This window comes from Salvelinus fontinalis, chromosome 3 (assembly GCF_029448725.1).
Source record: "Salvelinus fontinalis isolate EN_2023a chromosome 3, ASM2944872v1, whole genome shotgun sequence".
NCBI lineage: Eukaryota > Metazoa > Chordata > Actinopteri > Salmoniformes > Salmonidae > Salvelinus > Salvelinus fontinalis.
This window is the reverse complement of record NC_074667.1, coordinates 43619257-43638430: the sequence shown is the minus strand read 5'-3', so window position 1 is coordinate 43638430 and position 19174 is coordinate 43619257. Positions and strand designations below refer to the sequence as shown.

At 41.8% G+C, this 19174-nt stretch overlaps 1 protein-coding gene across 10 annotated transcripts in view; it reads right to left on the bottom strand.

Annotated features, from left to right (window-relative positions):
* The window catches only part of kcnab2a (potassium voltage-gated channel subfamily A regulatory beta subunit 2a), a 141639-nt gene that overhangs the window by 64379 nt on the left and 58086 nt on the right, over positions 1–19174 (bottom strand). Inside the window, exon 3 of one of the 10 annotated variants that reach the window (XM_055916497.1) lies at positions 17494–17568. The exons of the other annotated variants lie outside the window; for them this stretch is intronic. The gene's annotated coding sequence lies outside the window, so the exon portion shown is untranslated. The remainder of the gene's footprint in view (positions 1–17493; positions 17569–19174) is intronic. 10 annotated transcript variants of the gene reach the window in all.

Below are 19174 nucleotides of genomic sequence, written 5' to 3'. Positions count from 1 at the left end.
GTTGAGTATCTGGAGCATCAGCATTTGTGGGTTCGATTACAGGCTCAACATGGCTGGAAACAAAGACCTTTCTTCTGAAATTCGTCTGTCTATTCTTGTTCTGAGAAATGAAGGCTATTCCACGTGAGAAATTACCAAGAACCTGAAGATCTCATACAACACTGTGTACTACTCCCTTCACAGAACAGTGCAAACTGGCTCTAACCAGAATAGAAAGAGTGGGAGGCCCCTGTGCACAACTGAGCAAGAGGACAAGTACATTAGTGTCTAGTTTGAGAAACAGACACCTCACAAATCCTCAACTGGCAGCATCATTAAATAGTACCCGCAAAACACCAGTCTCAACGTCAATAGTGAAGAGACGACTCCAGGATGCTGGCCTTCTAGGTAGAGTTGCAAAGAAAAAAACATATCTTAGACTGGCCAATAAAAATAAAAGATTAAGATGGGAAAAAGAACACAGACACTGGACAGAGGAAGATTGGAAAAAAGTGTTATGGACAGGCAAATCTAAGTTTGAGGTGTTTGGATCACAAAGAACATTCGTGAGACACAGATTTTTTTTTTTAAATATGCTGGAGGAGTGCTTGACGACATCTGTCAAGCATGGTGGAGGCAATGTGATGGTCTGGGGGTGCTTGGTGGTGGTAAAGTGGGCGATTTGTACAGGGCAAAAGGGATATTGAAGAAGGAAGGCTATCACTCCATTTTGCAACACCATGCCATACCCTGCAGACGGCACTTAATTATTGGAGCCAATTTCCTCCTACAACAGGACAATGACCCAAAGCACAGCTCCAAACTATGCAAGAACTATTTAGGGAAAAAGCACTCAGCTGGTATTCCGTCTATAATGGAGTGGACACCACAGTCACAGGATCTCAACCCTATTGAGCTGTTGTGGGAGCAGCTTGACCGTATGGTTCATAAGAAGTGCTCATCAAGCCAATCCAAATTGACAACTAGAATGCCAAAAGTCTGCAAGGCTGTAATTGCTGCAAATGGAGGATTCTTTGATGAAAGCAAAGTTTGAGGGACACAATTATTTATTTATTTTTTAATTAAAAAAAATGTATAACCCTGTTAACATCTTGACTATATTTCCTATTCATTTTGCAATGAATTTCATGTATGTTTTCATGGAAAACAAGGACATTTCTAAGTGACCCCAAACTTTGGACAGTAACGTAAACTCACGTAAAGTCGCACATCGCCTTGGTCCGTACAATTGCCCTTATTTTAGCGCCCCCAAAACATAATACTTCCAGATCAACTGTAAATGTCAATACCATTGTAAAGCACAATTTCTCCCCTTTCCAACAAAATCAATTACATGATCTAAACACTGCCCGTTTCCTCATAATTCAAGCAGGCAATGAGCCACGTCGGGTCTTTTTAAAAATGGCGGGTGGGGAAGCGAAACTAATGCGAGATAGTGAGAAGGACAGATGTCGTGTGGGAAAATTGCTTTGTTCACTCGATCTGTCCAACTTAACACCTTATCGCCTCTAAAATGTAAATAAAACACTATAAAGAGTTTATATAATGTGTCATTACTTACCTATTTGAAGGTTTGTGTCGAATTTGAATCGGGTTTTTAGGGCGGCCCTAAAGTGATCTTAGAAGTAAACAGCGGCTTTGAGAATGATGATTGCATGCAATGATGACGAAAAAAATGACTAGGTATCCCCCCTTACCCCGTCACTGTCCATTTCTTGTTTTTAAACGATGAGAGAAGTGCTACACCTGGTGGAGAGAAATTGTAAGACAGAAATAGTTGCGTTATGCGTGTTGTACGTTACGACATGACACGTCAAGCTGTAACGGAGGGTCAGTTTTTTCAACTTTTCTCCAATACTATAGAGCCATTACCATGTCGATCAACGCTTGAATAGAAACCTAGTTCACACCCCCGATTTTGAAGTCAACACAATCTCTACAGTCCCATTAGTTTTCTTTGTAGCCTCGTTTGAATGTCGCATTTACGCACATTTGTACGGAATGGGGTGAGTTTACATTAGTGTTCGAAAAACACGTTTTCGCTTTGTCAATATGGGATATTGTGTAGATTGATGAGGAAATTGTTTTATTACATTTTAGAATAAGGCTGTAATGTAACAAAATGTGGAAAAAGTCAAGGAGGCTGAATACATTCCGAATGCACTGTATATGCTTTATAATGCTTTTGAATGACACTTCCGGATTTAGTGGGAAATACCCGGGTAACCTGGTGGAAAAGTGATTTATTCTTGGGATGGAACATTCGTAAAATATCAGGAAAATATTCAACCCTAGTCTTACCCTGGAGGAGCCTCAGTGATGCTAAACACAAGCAGGCAGAAGAGGGGATGTTCTGCGGGGAAGGGACAGATTATTCTGGTCCCTCTTTCTTTTCTACCCTTGGATTAGCACCAGGCGTATTCCCCGGCCTGTGTAGTTCAGTTCAGCGCTGCACACCTTGTTACATCAGGCTTCACGCTGAATGCTTCGCAGGTCTGTCAACTCTCATGTCCTCTCTGCTTGGCTGAAGCTGGGACCAGTGCCCTGACACAGCACCAATACAGCCACGTTACGTAAGCAGGCCTCCCTCTCCCCTCCTCTCCTACTGTCTTCTCTCTGTTCTGCTCCACTTGGCTGCAGGGCCAGTTGAGTGGCTGTGTATGGTGCAGTCTCATGAGGATCAGTGGCATTCAGGGTCATTGAACACAACTGACATGATACTTTTTCCTGGTGATATTTTTCCTAATGAAGAAATCCTGATTTACTGACTTGATTATTATAATGGATGGGGTATTCAGGGTTGTAATTGACAACAGTAAGCTATGCTAATGATTACATCCCTGATGTCCCTTGAGAAGAGGGGCAATGGTATTTCCTATGGTTAGGGAAGCAGTAACCGGGTCCCAAGGACTAGGAATGATAAGTAACAGACATTGATCCAGCTTTCAACCCAACACTCTGCCTTTCCACAAGATGTAGCCTAGCTGAGACAGTTGTAGCATTACTGTTATTTTGGTTTTGCAAAAGTTGACCCCTAGTTGATCTGGCTGGCTTCACTCTATGCTCGCATGGTTTGCAGTGGTGGACCTTAACCTAATATATTCCTATTCCCCTGCCTCAATGTCCATCTCAGACAGCCTCCCTGCCATCACGCCTTCTCACTCAATTATTGCAATCCTCTCTAATGCTTTTCAATTAAACTCTCGGCCAGCTGACCAACATTAACATGGCTACAATGTCTCGCTACTAAGCTCCACACTGCAGTAACAAACACTGACTAGACATACCCCACACTGTCGCAATGAGCTAAGAATTTTGGATGGAGAGAAAGAGAGACAGAATGAGACAGTGGGAGGGAGTTCTATGTTTAGTGTTATACCAAACTCAGTAGAAGTTATTTTAATAAGACAATGATACCCCAATTTGATTACAGGCGTCAAAGGCATCCCTCTTATCGCTGTCTGAGGTTCTGTGCAGTAGTCACCACAGACTGCCTGGCAGGCAGGCAGAGCTACTGTGTGCTCACACAGGCCTTGCTGGCCCCCTGCAGTGGTAGCTGTCAGTGTTGGAGCTAGCTACAACCCCAGAGAACAAATTAAGAGCCAGAAAGACTAAACTTGTCTATCAACTTTTAATGATAATGTCCCTTTCAGTACATTGTTCTCACAGTAGTTTTGTGGTGCCTATTATTTTATTCCTGCTGTGTTTATAAGAAGTGCATGCCTGAGAGTAGGCTAGGCAGTTAGACAATGTTATGTACTATAGCATAGCTTTTGCTGTATAATAATCATGCAATCTTGGCGGGCCACTAGCTAGGTCTATTTCCAGCTCTACAGGGTCCGTGTCAGCAGAACAGGTTGTTGTTGCTGAGTGACTTCCCAGAGGCGTCATTATGATATGGCTGCATCATCGATTGGCTAAGCTCTCTGCTGCCCAGGACAGGAGTGTGAAGGAGGACAGGCTAGAGACACTTATTTGTCAGCTGGGTGGGTTTGCGCATGTCCATGTTGAGTGGCTGTAGTTGGTCAGAGAGCGAGATTCTACACTGTATCATTGCTATTGTATATTTTTAGCTGTGAAATGTGGCATTACTTGCCCAGTTTGGTTATAGAGCTCTTCATCGCTGTGCTGCTAAGAACATATGGAGTATAGCCTAGCCGCTGTGCTGTAGTCGTGATCAGTGAAATCTGTGTGCACCGTTGTCCTAGTCACTGCCTCTCAAGCTCCCCTCTCTCTCGCTCTCTCTCTCGCTCTCCTCTTCATCCCACTCTCAGTGAGTGGGCCCTATCAGCACACCGCACCCCTTCAGAATGATTGAGTGTCCAGGAGGGATTGTAGCAGCGTAATAGATTTGGGATAAATTCTAGTTGGGCTCTATATCAAAGAGAGAAGGCAGAGAGCACAACATAAGGGAGAATGGGGATGTGGGAAGGAAGGTCTTTAGTTAGGGGCTTTGTTGAATTGCTAATAGACATAGAAAATCAAATGACATCAAGACCTTCACCTCTACCAACAATAGACATCAATGGTTGATTCATTATTTATGGTAAGGATGATAGCTCTATATCTCCCACCACAACGGTGTGCTTTATCCTAAGATTCAAATATCTAGGGAAGACATGTATCCCTAAGCAAGCCCATCAAAATACTTGAGCACTGGCCTGCAGTTGAAAAGATGTTCAGCAACTCTTGGTAGGACAAAGGAGGTTTTCAGAAATAAATATTTTATTAAAATCTACAGGTCTGCAGTGCCAGTACTCTCTAATGTGTTTTTTTTTCTTTTTTCTTATGGATCCTCATTAGCTGCTGCCTTACTCGGATCCAGCACAATTAAGGCAGTTTAACAATTTTAAAAACATTACATCCACAACAGATTGTGTGCCCCTCAAGCCCCTACTCTACTACCACATATCTACAACACAAAATCCATGTGTTTGTGTGTGTATAGGGCATATGTTATCGTGTGTTTGTATGCATGTGTCTGTTTGTTGCTTCACAGCCCCCGTTGTTCCATAAGGTGTATTTTTATCAAATGTTATTGGTTGAATGAGTTACTTGATGTGGAATAGTCATGTTTCTTTGTAGTACTGTGGGCCTCCCATAGTCTTTTCTGGACTTGGGGGCTGTGAAGAGACCTCTGGTGGCATGTCTTGTGGGGCATGCATGGCTAGAGTATGATATAACCATTCTAATCATTATTGTGTAATACAGCAACACCTAAAAGGCTTAATTAAGGATCAATCTTTTTCAAATGAAGCCCAAAGCACATCCTCCTGACTATCCGTTGGCCCGTGTGGCTCAGTTGGTAGGGCATGGCGCTTGCAATGCCAGGGTTGTATGTTTGATTCCCACGAGGGACCAGTACGAAAAAGTATACACTCACTACTGTAAGTAACTCTGGATAAGAGTGTATTACTGTAAATGACAAATGTATTTTTTTGATTTAAGTCCCATATGGTTGATTTATCTCGCTGCTTACGAGGTCCAGGTAATATGAGGTCCAGGAGTGGAGAGAAGAGGCATTTTCATTAGGCCTATGTGTTGGATCAGCAGACTTGGAAGTGAATAGGAAGTGGTGATGGACGGTTGCTACTTTGTGGCGGTTGCGCGGGTCTGACCTCTGTTGTGGGTGTTCCGTCCGGAATATGGAGACAAGGATAGGAAGCCAATTTGGACTATTGAGATGAGTTCACCCTGTCTGTGGGCATGCATATTTATTCCAGACTTGTTTTTCCATTCAACCCTCTAAAATCTCAGAGAAAAGCGTGCTAAATGTGAGACACCATAAGCGCAGAGTCACCCTGCTCATTATGCTATGGTTACTGTCATCCCGTCTCTCTGCTGCGGCTCTCCCCCACTTTCTTTCCTTCCTCCTTCGCATGTCTGCAATAGCCTAGTCCAGTGTTTCTTAATACTGGTCCTGGGGACCCATAGTATTGCCCCAGCACTACCACAATTGATTCAACTAATTATTTGAAACAGGTGCTTTGGTGCTAAGACAAAAACAAACAAATATGCACCCCTTTGGGTCCCTAGAACCAGGAATTGAGAAACACTGGTCTAGTTTAATGGGGAAAAAACACATTCAAGTGCTGGAGTGGGCTGGTGTGGATTACATGTTGACACTATCTGGGCACCCTGTGCCCCTGTCCCCTGGTCCCGGGCCTCTTCCTTGATTCTCCTGGAGCGCAGCTCCCCGTGCATTCATGTTTCCACAGCATTTGGTGGAGAAGAGGAGCTTGTGTGTGTGTGAGCTCCCCATTCTCACGCTCTGCTGGTCTACCATGAGAGGAGAGAGCTCCCCCAGCACCCTGGACTCCAGTCAGGCACCCTGACCAGAACCTTGAGAACAACCATATGACCATGTTGCACAGAGCATGACTGAGGGTGTAAATTAGGGACTCAATGGTCTCCATGTGATGTGTCTACAACTGTTGCTGGGAGTTAGAGTTGGTATGATGAGTGTTTTGTAGAAGGAGCAGTAAAGTGAAATCCAAAATTGTGCACTTTTTCTCCCCCAGATTCTATTTAAGTCACGGTGAACAAAAGTTCAGGGTTCTAAGAATAGGCCTGTCAGTTTGTTGCAGCTTGTCTGCTGGATTCTTTTGATTGAAGTTGCTTCTCCACACTGCATTACTGCTTGTTTGTTCATCACAACATCTTTTTGATTTCTCTCTCCCAGCTGAACCAACTAGCTGCATGGGCCTGGTTAGACAAGGTTTAGTATTAGATTCCTTGTAGCGCGGGCATCTACGGTCTCCTCACTCCTTCAACCCATAGTGTGTGGACTCCTATTACCACAGTGTTGACTGTGACCTTCCACTATTATTATATTAAGCCAAGCTCCTCCACTCCCACTGAACACAGCAATTGTCTGACAGATCAATTACACTGTCGACTCAAATGCCAAATGCAGTTAAAATTGTTTCCCCTGTGTTTTATATCATATTGTACACCAGCTGATGAAACTAACTGTAAAAGTGGGGGAAAATTAAAATCAGTATTATTTCCTGATAGTTGCTGGCTGAAAATACAATCTACATTCAACCTTCTAATCAGCAGGTTTGCATAGGCGGGAGTTTCGGCTTTCCATGGTGACGTCACCATGCGGTAGGCTTGGGAGTTAGTGCTGAACCCAATTAGTCAATTGTTCAGTCGATTGTCTGGTCGACAATATTTCTTTGTCGAGCAGTAGCATACATACAGCGCATTCGGAAAGTATTCAGATCCTTTGACTCCGAGATGCTGGCCTTCTAAGCAGAGTTCCTCTGTCCAGTGTGTGTTCTCTTGCCCATCATAATCTTTTATTTTTATTGGCCAGTCTGAGATATGGCTTTTTCTTTGCAACTCTACCTAGGCCAGCATCCCGAAGCCGCCTCTTCTATGTTGACGTTGAGACTGGTGTTTTGCGGGTACTATTTAATTGAGCTGCCAGTTGAGGACATGTGAGGCGTCTGTATCTCAAACTAAAAACACATATGTACTTGTTCGCTTGGTCAGTTGTGCACAGGGTCCTCCCACTCTTTCTATTCTGGTTAGGCCAGTTTGCACGGTTCTGTGAAGGGAGTAGTACACAACGTTGTACAAGAGTTCCTCTGCAGCATTCCACCAATCTGGCCTTTACGGTAGAGTGGCCAGACGAAAGCCACTCCTTGGAGTTTGCCAAAAGGCACCGTAAGGACAGAGTTCTTTAGGCGTGTCATGACTTGCCATCTTGGATGGAGATCAAAGGTGCCGAGCTAACCAAAGGTTCGGTTTCAAAACCCTCCTCTCCTGTGGGTTGGCCAATTTAATGACGGTCGTAAATACCTGGCAGGAACTGTCTCTCCATGGCCATGCATTATTGAGGGGAAAGAACCCTTTTGTTACAAGGAGATTCTTCCTGCCAAAACTACAACATCCAAAAGTGGAGAATGAAACAATATTCCTAAAACAAAAAATGTGGGAAATGGTCAGGAGGGACTTAAAGAACAATCATGTCAGATCATTTATTGTTTGGTGATATCATTAAGACACAATAATGGAAACATAGCAACTTTAAGAGCTTTCACAATGTATATGTCAGTTTCATTTAAATATTGTAAAACATAATGATTAAATATGAAACTATTTGTGAAAAGATAGCAATGTGATTTTAGCCTTCTAAATGAGAATTTGTATTTCATATAAAGTTTTATCCAGTCAGTAACCACACCCACGGGAGCACAGACATTATGCCGGCGTGATGGAACGCCCCCTTTGACCAGAGTGCTTAAAAAGGACTCGTAACAAAATTTACGGGAGACCAAAACATCCCGGGTTACTGCCGGTGTGGAAAGTGGTCTTTGCTGTACCCTGAATAATCAACCATTGAGGCCGGACAGCGTGAAGCGGTGGCTACACAGCTGACAAATGGTTTAAAACTACAAGACCAGTACATTGCCAGGTTGCTACTGGCATGTAAAATGGTTTAAAACTACCAGACCAGTATGCGTGCAGCGCAAGCTGAATACATGACAAATGGTCTGAAATCACAAAACCCTCAAACTCAAAGAAGACTAGACATGCACCGCCTGCAGCTCTGCACGTAACGTAGTCTAGGAAACTTAACCGAAGACAAGAAAAGAATAACATTTCCCTATCAAATGACCATTGCTGTTCTCATTCTAACAGACACTTCCAGAACAAAGAAAACCTACAACTACAAAAGGACATTGTGACCTCTAGCGGACAACCAGAGACTCTGTCGAACTATTTGTCACTGACAGATCAAGCGATTTCAGAGACACAACAAGGACATACAAGTGTAAATATGTACAATGTATTTCTAAATCCGAATGAGGGGTTGTTAAGCTGCTAAATATCCATAGTTATGATGAGTGTATTATTCAAATGTATGCATGTACGATAGTTGAAACTCTGTCTCCTTCTCCCGCTCTTAATTTCCCCACCCCTTTCATTGTGTAACCAGCCATCATATCAGGTTAGTCCACTAGGGACTTTTCATTGCAAGTTAGTAATCAATTCAACCTATACTGTATGTGTTTATTTATTTAATTAGTTAATTATTTATTTACTAAGCAAATGTGTAAGCTAAGTCAATTTTTTAAATAAATTTACAGAAAAATCTAAAAACAATTTTTGCTTTGTCAATATGGGGTATTGTGTGTAGATTGATGAGGGACATTTTTAGAATAAGGCTGTAACGTAACAAGCGTGAAAAAGTCAAGGGGTCTGAATACTTTCTGAATGCACTGCATGTCTGGATTTGATTGCATTTTAAAGCTGATCAAAGCTCTAAACTTGATGCTATCTGAGCCGGATGAGCAATATATTCAATACATTTTATGAGCCCTAGCCGGAAAAAAAGCCCAAATGATTGTGCCGTTACATATGAAATAGTCTACTGCACATTACAGAAAAACAAAAGCTTGTACTATATGGACTTGAATTTTGCACATCGCTCAAACCATGATAAAGAAGAGAACATGTGATTCTGGTGCGGCATGTGCGGTCTACAAGTTATAGGCTAGCGAATGTGATTTAGGAATATAATTAGGGCCTATTTGTATAACTAGTCGGCTGACGGACATACACACACACAGTTCATAATATTTCCCCTAATGTTATCAGCCTACCTCTTTCTCTATTGTTGCTTCATTCCTTCCTTTCAACAGTTAAATTAAAATATGTTTCGTTGTCCTCCTCATCATCATTCTAATAACAAGGACTTCACTTCTCTTCAAAGATTGAATGGTTACGGGTCTGAATAAATAACTGCTATAGCCTACTGCCATTGCGTGTTCACTTTTCTTTCAAACTACCTGTGAGTTCTATTGGATGCTGCATTTAACATTCAGAAAAAAAGAGCTTTCGCCCATCTTTGAATAGTCTACTGGTATAAGAAATGCAAAAAAAAAAAGAAAAAGTCTAGCAAGCCATTCTAGTCCAGCCTTTCCTGCATTGGACTACACGAGCTAAGGAGTGTTTAAGGAGCACAGGTGCGTGCCAATTGCGCAAGAGTTTCTAACCCATTACCCATCATTAATTAACTAAATATAAGGCTAATACTGCATTGAATGTATAACCTGATAGAGGTAGGCTAGGACATCTACAGTTGAAGTCGGAAGTTTACATACACCTTAGCCAAATACATTTAAACTCAGTTTCACAATTCCTGACATTTAATATTTGTAAAAATTCCCTGCCACTTAATTTAAGAATGTGAAATGTCAGAATAATAGAGAAAATGATTATTTCAGCTTTAATTTCTTTCATCACATTCCCAGTGGGTCAGAAGTTTACATACACTCAATTAGTACTTGGTAGCATTGCATTTAAAATTGTTTAACTTGGGTCAAACGTTTCAGGTAGCCTTCCACAAGCTTCCCACAATAAGTTGGGTGAATATTTGGCCCGTTCTGCTTGACAGAGCTGGTGTAACTGAGTCAGATATGTAGGCCTCCTTGCTTGCACACGCGTTTTCAGTTCTGCCCACAAATGTTCTATAGGATTGAGGTCAGGGCTTTGTGATGGCCACTCCAATACTTTGACTTTATTGTCCTTACACCATATTGCCACAACTTTGGAAGTATGCTTGGGGTCATTGTCCATTTGGAAGACCCATTTGCGACCAAGCTTGAACTTCCTGACTGATGTCTTGAGATGTTGCTTCAATATATCCACATAGTTTTCCTTTCCTCATGATGGCATCTATTTTGTGAAGTGCACTAGTCCCTCCTGCAGCAAAGTCCACCCACAAGATGATGCTGCCACCCCGGTGCGTCACGGTTGGGATGGTGTTCTTCGGCTTGCAAGCCTCCCCCTTTTTCCTCCAAACATAACGGTCATTATGGCCAAACAGTTCTATTTTTGTTTCATCAGACCAGAGGACATTTCTCCAAAAAGTATGATCTTTGTCCCCATGTGCAGCTGCAAACCATATTCTGGCTTTTTTTGGGGCGGTTTTGGAGCAGTGGCTTCTTCCTTGCTGAGCGGCCTTTCAGGCTGAGCGGCCTTTCAGGTTATGTCGACATAGGACTCGTTTTACTGTGGATATAGATACTTTGTACCTATTTCCTCCAGCATCTTCACAAGGTCCTTTGCTGTTGTTCTGGGATTGATTTGCACTTTTCGCACAAGTACGTTCATCTCTAGGAGACAGAACATGTCTCATTCCTGAGCGGTATGACGGCTGCGTGGTCCCATGGTGTTTATACTTGCGTACTATTGTTTGTACAGATGAACGTGGTACCTTCAGGCGTTTGGAAATTGCTCCCAAGGATGAACTAGACTTGTGGAGGTCTACAATTATTTTATTTTTTACTTCAACCTAAGTGTATGTAAACTTCCGACTTCTAGATTTATATAGCCCTATATATATATAAAGTTGAACAGGATCATCTATTTTGGAAGCAATTTGAATGGAGTCGATGGAGAGAGAGAAAGACTGCGAGAGAATTCTCACGTGTGCACTGATTTAAAGCAGCGATATTCAAGAGATAGGCTGTTATTTAACTCTGCATTTGCAATTTAAAAACAATTCCTATCTTTAATTAAAAAACAAGGTGACCCTGAAAGCCAGATGGAGATGGCTAAATTTGACATGCATTCAGTCTTTATATTACTGTAGCATATGCCAGTGGTTCCCAACCAGGGGCACTAGGACCCCTGGGGTTACTTGGCTTATCCCCAGGGGGTATTTGAAGACTCATGAGTCCATAGGGTCACAGGTAAAATGCACATGAGGGGGTACTTTAGGGGTACTCCGGGCAGATCAAAATTCAGTTGGTGGTACAGTAACCAAAAAAGGTTGGGAACCACTGGCATAGGCTATGCTGCAGCAAACAAGAAACAAGAAAACGACATGCATTGTGAACTGCGCTCCATACTGAGACAGGCTGTCGGCACCACCCTGAGCGTTGATTCATCAGAAGGAAGAGAAGCCAGATTTAGACATAGCATATCATTTAAAAAGCTCAATTTCACACCATGCTGTTCATATAAATAATTTATTATAATTTTCCGGTTTCTCGCAGTTATTTATCCAGGGAAAAGGGAGTGGATTTCGGCGGTAAATCCTGGTAACCAGGTTTCCTCCATTCAACCCTAGGTAAGACCCTGTTTTTTAAAGTCACTTAAGAGTTTTATAATCACAGTGCAGCGAGTTAATTCACTTTTACTTACAAAGTGCCTAAAAATGTCACAGTGTCCTACCCAAGACCACAACAGTGATAAGTTTGTGTTGAACTCTTGAAGGTAAGCTACTTTCGTAAAAGATAAACCATCTGGGGTGTCACACTCAGGCAGGTGTGACCACCAGTCCCTCTCTCTAACCAATGTAGGGCGATGTGTAGCTTATGTTGACCCGTTTTGGTGTGTTTATCTCTGGTCTTGGAGAGCGTCGACACACAGATTAGAGTTGAAGCTTTGAGACAGCTGGCTCTCCCATGCACAGCTGTTGATAGGGTAACCCTCTGACATCTCTAGGATGGTACAGGGTACACGATGTCACAAGTCCAGCAATGGAATATATACTCCGCTCACATGGTCAGCAGGGTGCTGCTGGAGTGATACCCAGCTATACTGTTACTCACTCAGCTATATAGTTACCCAGTAAATCATTGAACCTCCTCAGCGTCTCAGTGTGGCCTGGTCTACTTTGGTGGTCCTGCTAAGGGCCCTAGGCCTTAATGCCACTGACACGATGCCTTTAAATAACTCTGGGGCCGACGGAGGAAAAAAAGCAAAGCACTGCAAAGGACTGTACGGCAACAGCCTTGTTAGCTGGATCTGAGGGGGGCTGTGAGGGAGAGGGATGATGAGTTTGGGCCCACACAATACGAGAGGTAGGAGGAGTGGGCGCTGCTTTGTGGATTATTTTTTATTTTAAAACATTTGTCAAGTTACGCAAGGCTTGGAGAAGCGGCTTCTGCTAGACTGGATCCATTGTATTCTCCCTGGAGGGGTGGGAGACCTTAATAATACATGGGCAAAAGGGGCAAGTAGAGCAGAAAAAAAGGCTCTATGGTCATAAGCCTGACAGAGTGGTGGGGGGGGGGGGATTGAGAGAGGACAAAGGAAAAGGCTGATTCCACACCAGCATGGCCTGAAAAAAAACTTAGACTGGCTGATAACGTCACGAAATTGAAGCGCACACATCGATGAGGCAGAAGGCCATGTGTTATGATTCTGAAAGGTCAGATAGCTAGCAACAATGACATGAAACTGCCATCTGGGGAATCGTAGGTGTTTTGACTCATGTCATGTCTTTGCTAATATGGCAAAACACTTGCTAGCTAGATAATCAACAACTGTAACGATGTATTTGAGAGACAAGTGCTCATTGTGCAAATGTATTTGTTTTCAATAAACATTTGCAGACAAAATATAGTTAACATGCTGTCAACAATCTAAGCCAACAGTCTGTTTTGCCCCATAGTTGTGCACGAGTCGGTTTTGTTGCTAAACAACCAACCAGTCTATAGGAAGGAATGATATTAACATGTGTTTTACATTTGTATCACAAACCATTTGAGAAAACATGATGAATGTGGCCATTTTAGGCCCCTTTTAGACCTACAGTGAGGGAAAAAAGTATTTGATCCCCTGCTGATTTTGTACGTTTGCCCACTGACAAAGAAATTATCAGTCTATAATTTTAATGTTAGGTTTATTTGAACAGTGAGAGACAGAACAACAAAAAATCCAGAAAAACACATGTTAAAAATTCTATAAATTGATTTGCATTTTAATGAGGGAAATAAGTATTTGACCCCCTCTCAATCAGAAAGATTTCTGGTTCCCAGGTGTCATTTATACAGGTAATGAGCTGAGATTAGGAGCACACTCTTAAAGAGAGTGCTCCTAATCTCAGTTTGTTACCTGTATAAAAAGACACCTGTCCACAGAAGCAATCAATCAATCAGATTCCAAACTTTCCACCATGGCCAAGACCAAAGAGCTCTCTAATGATGTCAGGGACAAGATTGTAGACCTACACAAGGCTGGAATGGGCTACAAGACCATCGCCAAGCAGCTTGGTGAAAAGGTGAAAACAGTTGGTGCGATTATTCGCAAATGGAAGAAACACAAAATAACTGTCAATCTCCCTTGGCCTGGGGCTCCATGCAAGATCTCACCTTGTGGAGTTGCAATGATCATGAGAACGGTGAGGAATCAGCCCAGAACTACACGGGAGGATCTTGTCAATGATCTCAAGGCAGCTGGGACCATAGTCACCAAGAAAACAATTGGTAACACACTACGCCGTGAAGGACTGAAATCCTGCAGCGCCCGCAAGGTCCCCCTGCTCAAGAAAGCACATATATATGCCCGTCTGAAGTTTGCCAATGAACATCTGAATGATTCAGAGGACAACTGGGTGAAAGTGTTGTGGTCAGATGAGACCAAAATGGAGCTCTTTGGCATCAACTCAACTCGCCGTGTTTGGAGGAGGAGGAATGCTGCCTATGACCCCAAGAACACCATCCCCACCGTCAAACATGGAGGTGGAAACATTATGCTTTGGGGGTGTTTTTCTGCTTAGGGAACAGGACAACTTTACCGCATCAAAGGGACGATGGACGGGGCCATGTACCATCAAATCTTGGGTGTGAACCCACTTCCCTCAGCCAGGTCATTGAAAATGGGTTGTGGATGGGTATTCCAGCATGACAATGACCCAAAACACATGGCCAAGGCAACAAAGGAGTGGCTCAAGAAGAAGCACATTAAGGTCCTGGAGTGGCCTAGCCAGTCTCCAGACCTTAATCCCATAGAAAATCTGTGGAGGGAGCTGAAGGTTCGAGTTGCCAAACGTCAGCCTCGAAACCTTTGACTTGGAGAAGATCTGCAAAGAGGAGTGGGACAAAATACCTCCTAAGATGTGTGCAAACCTGGTGGCCAACTACAAGAAACATCTGACCTCTGTGATTGCCAACAAGGGTTTTGCCACCAAGTACTAATTCATGTTTTGCAGAGGGGTCAAATACTTATTTCCCTCATTAAAATGCAAATCAATGTATAAAATTTTTGACATGTGTTTTTCTGGATTTTTTTGTTGTTATTCTGTCTCTCACTGTTCAAATAAACCTACCATTAAAATGATTGACTGATCATTTCTTTGTCAGTGGGCAAACGTACAAAATCAGCAGGGGATCAAATACTTTTTTCCCTCATGTATATTGTAGCCTAAAACATGCAGAACTGAAAGAAACAATTTGGACCAATGTTAACTTATTCCCCATTTTGTATTGCTCATGTAAGCAAAATGTACATTCATGAGAGGACTGGAATATACAGTGCATTTGAAAAGTACTCAAACAGACCCCTTCACTTTTTCCACATTTTGTTACGTTAAAGCCTTATTCTAGAATGGATGAAATAAAATCTATCCTCAATCTACATTTTTTCAAATGTATTAAAAATAAAAAAACAGAAATACCTTATTTACATAGGTATTCAGACACTTTGCTATGAGACTCTAAAGGCTTGGAGTTTGCCAAAAGGCACCTAAAGGACTCTCAGATTCTCTGGTGTGATGAAACCAAGATTGGACTCTTTGGTCTGAATACAAAGTGATCACGTCTGGAGGAAACAAGGAACAACTCATCAGCTGACCAATACCATTCCTACGGTGAAACATGGTGTTAGCAGCATCATGCTGTGAGGATGTTTTTCAACGGCAGGGACTGGGAGACTAGTCAGGATTGAGGCAAAGATGAACGGAGCAGAGTACAGAGAGATCCTTGATGAAAACCTGCTCCAGGGTGCTCAGGACCTCAGACTGGGGTGAAGGTTCACCTTCCAACAGGACAATGACCCTAAGCACACAGACAAGGCAACGCAGGAGTGGCTTCGGGACAAGTCTCTGAATGTCCTTGAATGGCACAGCCAGAGCCCAGACTTGAACCCGATCGAACATCTCTGGAGAGACCTGAAAATAGCTGTGCAGTGACCCCTCCCATCCAACCTGACAGAGCTTGAGAGGATCTGCAGAGAAGAAAAAAAAGAAAGAAAAAAAAGAGAAACTCCCCAAATACAGGTGTGCCAAGCTTGTAGGGTCATACTGAAGAATACTCAATGCTGTAACCGCTGCCAAAGATGCTTCAACAAAGTACTGAGTAAAAGGTCTGAATACTTATGTATATATATATATATATATATATATATATATATATATATATATATATATATATATATATATATATATATATATATTTAAACATTTGCAAACATAAAAAAAAACGTTTTGCATTGTCATTATGGAGTATTGTGTGTAGACTGATACATTTTAGAACAAAAAGTGGAAAACATGTGGGGGTCTGAATACTTTCCGAATGCACTGTAAATAGCAGCGGAATAGTCACTCAACGAATTACAAGTACTTGTGCAATGAAACCCAATTAATGTCAAGGAGAACTTAAGAAAACATTCATACATGAGAGTTCCACTAATATGTAGCTTACACTGTACAAGGACATGTGAATATGGAGCAACAACTACACAAACTTGGGTGCATCTTACAGGCTGGGGAGAGGAGCTACTTCCCCGTCACGCCAGTGTACACATAGTAATGTAATTTCCCTGCAGCAAACTACAGGAGTACAGGCTACAGGAGCGTACAGTCGTGGCCAAAAGTTGAGAAAGAAAATTAATATTTGGGTCACAAAGTCTGCTTCTTCAGTTTGTATGTTGGCAATTTGCATATACTCCAGAATGTCATAAAGAGTGATCAGATGAATTGCAAATAATTGCAAAGTCCCTCTTTGCCATGCAAATGAACGGAATCCCCTAAAAACATTTCCACTGCATTTCAGCCCTGCCACAAAAGGACCAGCTGACATCATGTCAGTGATTCTCTTGTTAACACAGGTGTGAGTGTTGACGATTACAAGGCTGGAGATCACTCCGTCATGCTGTCACGGTATAATTCGCACTCTGCAGTAAGCCATTATCACAGATGGCTACTTACAAACCATTATCCCTGAAATGAGATGACAGCCCTAAGTACTGCAGAGGGTGCAGGATAGAATACAGTACACCAAATCTGAGGTGGAACATCTCTTCCACCTAGTGGTCAACAACTCCCATTACAAATAAAGAAAAATATTGGCAACATGACAATCTGTGTAGACTGCAAGCATTAACTATTGAATTATGGCCAACTCATGAACTAGGGTGTAAAATTCAACTCTGATTCAACTCATGTATTATATTGAATGTAGGCTACCTATTCTGTGTGTGTTCATGTGTTTAAAATTGCCTTGGCAGAGAGGGTAGCCTACCAGCAGTGGTTAGGCCTAGTGAAGGGTAAATGTGATTTACCCACCTTAAAAAATATATTTAAAAAAAAAACGCACTTAAAGTATAGGGAGCTTTACTTTTTTCACAGTGACCGGCAATCAGTTTACCCATGCAACTATTTTTTTTTAAACACTACAACCCAGGCTTCTGGTAGGTCTATTTGAAGTTCATGGGAATACACACTGTAGCTTAGTCTCATAAACGTACCTTGTGTGTTAGGGTGACCATCCTGCTTTTCCCGCGACAGTTTCAGCCCCATCGCAGGTGTCCCGAGTTTTCAGGCTACAAAACAGGTCAATTTGTCAGCAAGACACGTCAATTAATATAGGCCTAATCAATGGCAATCGCTGAATGTCATTACTCACACTTTTTTGTGTTTTGCAGCAGATGTCTATTTCCATTCATCAAATGGATCTAGTAGTCTATACATGCAGTTTGAATGCTGGAATTATTTTAGAGTGGAAGAACAGTTACTTAGTGATTTGTTTGAGAAATCAGATTAAAATATTATTATTAGGTCATTATTAGGACCATTACAAAAAATACAAAGATCCCCCGAAAGTCAGAGTGTAAGTCGCACTCTGGTTAGGCCTATTCACTACCCATGATATGCATCTGCATTTAGTAAAAAAAGGATTATTAAGAGATCAATATCATGCTCAGACCTCCTACGTTTGCTGAGACATAAGCCTCGAGAGCATCCAGTCTGCGAGGCTGTAACAACTACATCCATTAGGTGGCGACATACTCAAATTTGAGAATTCACCTTTTACAAATAGGCATACTTGCCAATCATTGTTATATCAACCAAGAAACATGAAATGAATGAAAAATACAGTTGAAAAACAGGCCAATTCAGTAATTCCCACAGTAACACTATTTGGATAGTCTATAGAACATCTACAGATGGACTAACATTTTAACTATGTACTAACCATATCCCTAGTAGGGCTGGATATTTTCCCATTATTTTACAAATGTTCCATCCTGAGAATAAATCACTTCTCTCGGGTAACCCGGTTCATTCAAAAGCATTATAGAGCATATTCAGTGTCTGGTTTTGAGTAAAGCTTTGATTAGCATGAAAATTCAAACCTGATGCTACCGGAGCATGACGAGCCACATATTAAATACATTTTATGATCCCTACATTAACATTTAATGAACAAAAGCCCAAAAAAGCCCAAATGATTGTGCCATTATCCAATCAATATAGGCTACTGCACATTACGTATGACAGAAAAACATAAAAGCCCACAGATGTAGCTAGCTATATGCTCGAGTAAATAAATGAAACTAGCTCATGCAGGCTAATCTTTTTGAGTGTGAACTGTATTACTGTACTGCATTGTATTATACGGACTGGAATTACACACATCATTCAAACTATGATAAAGCAGAAGAGAACATTCAATTATGGAAGGTGAATCGCCTTTACGAAAGACGAAAAAAAATAATGTTCAGAGAGCTATTCTTGTCTAGCTTTTTCCTGCATGGGACTCCAAAAGCTGCTTGCGGAGCACAGCTGCTTGCATATTGCGCAGGAGACAGAGGCTATAAATTAGAAGCTTATCATGCATAACCCCTTATAAATTAGAAAGTGGTAGGCTATGACATACACACACACACGCGGCTATGTAACAATTTAGAACAGGATGATCAATTTTGGATGCAATTTGAATGGAGTTGGAGAAAGTAAAGACTGCGAGAGAGTGCTCACGCGTGGACGGATTTAAAGCAATTATATTTGAGTCAGACTGTTTTTTTAAAAACTCTGCAGCTGCAATTTAAAAAAAGTATAACCTTAACAATTAAAAAACAAGGCGAGCCCCGAAAGCCAGATGGAGATGGATAAATTAGACGCGCATTCGGTCTTTATATTACTGTA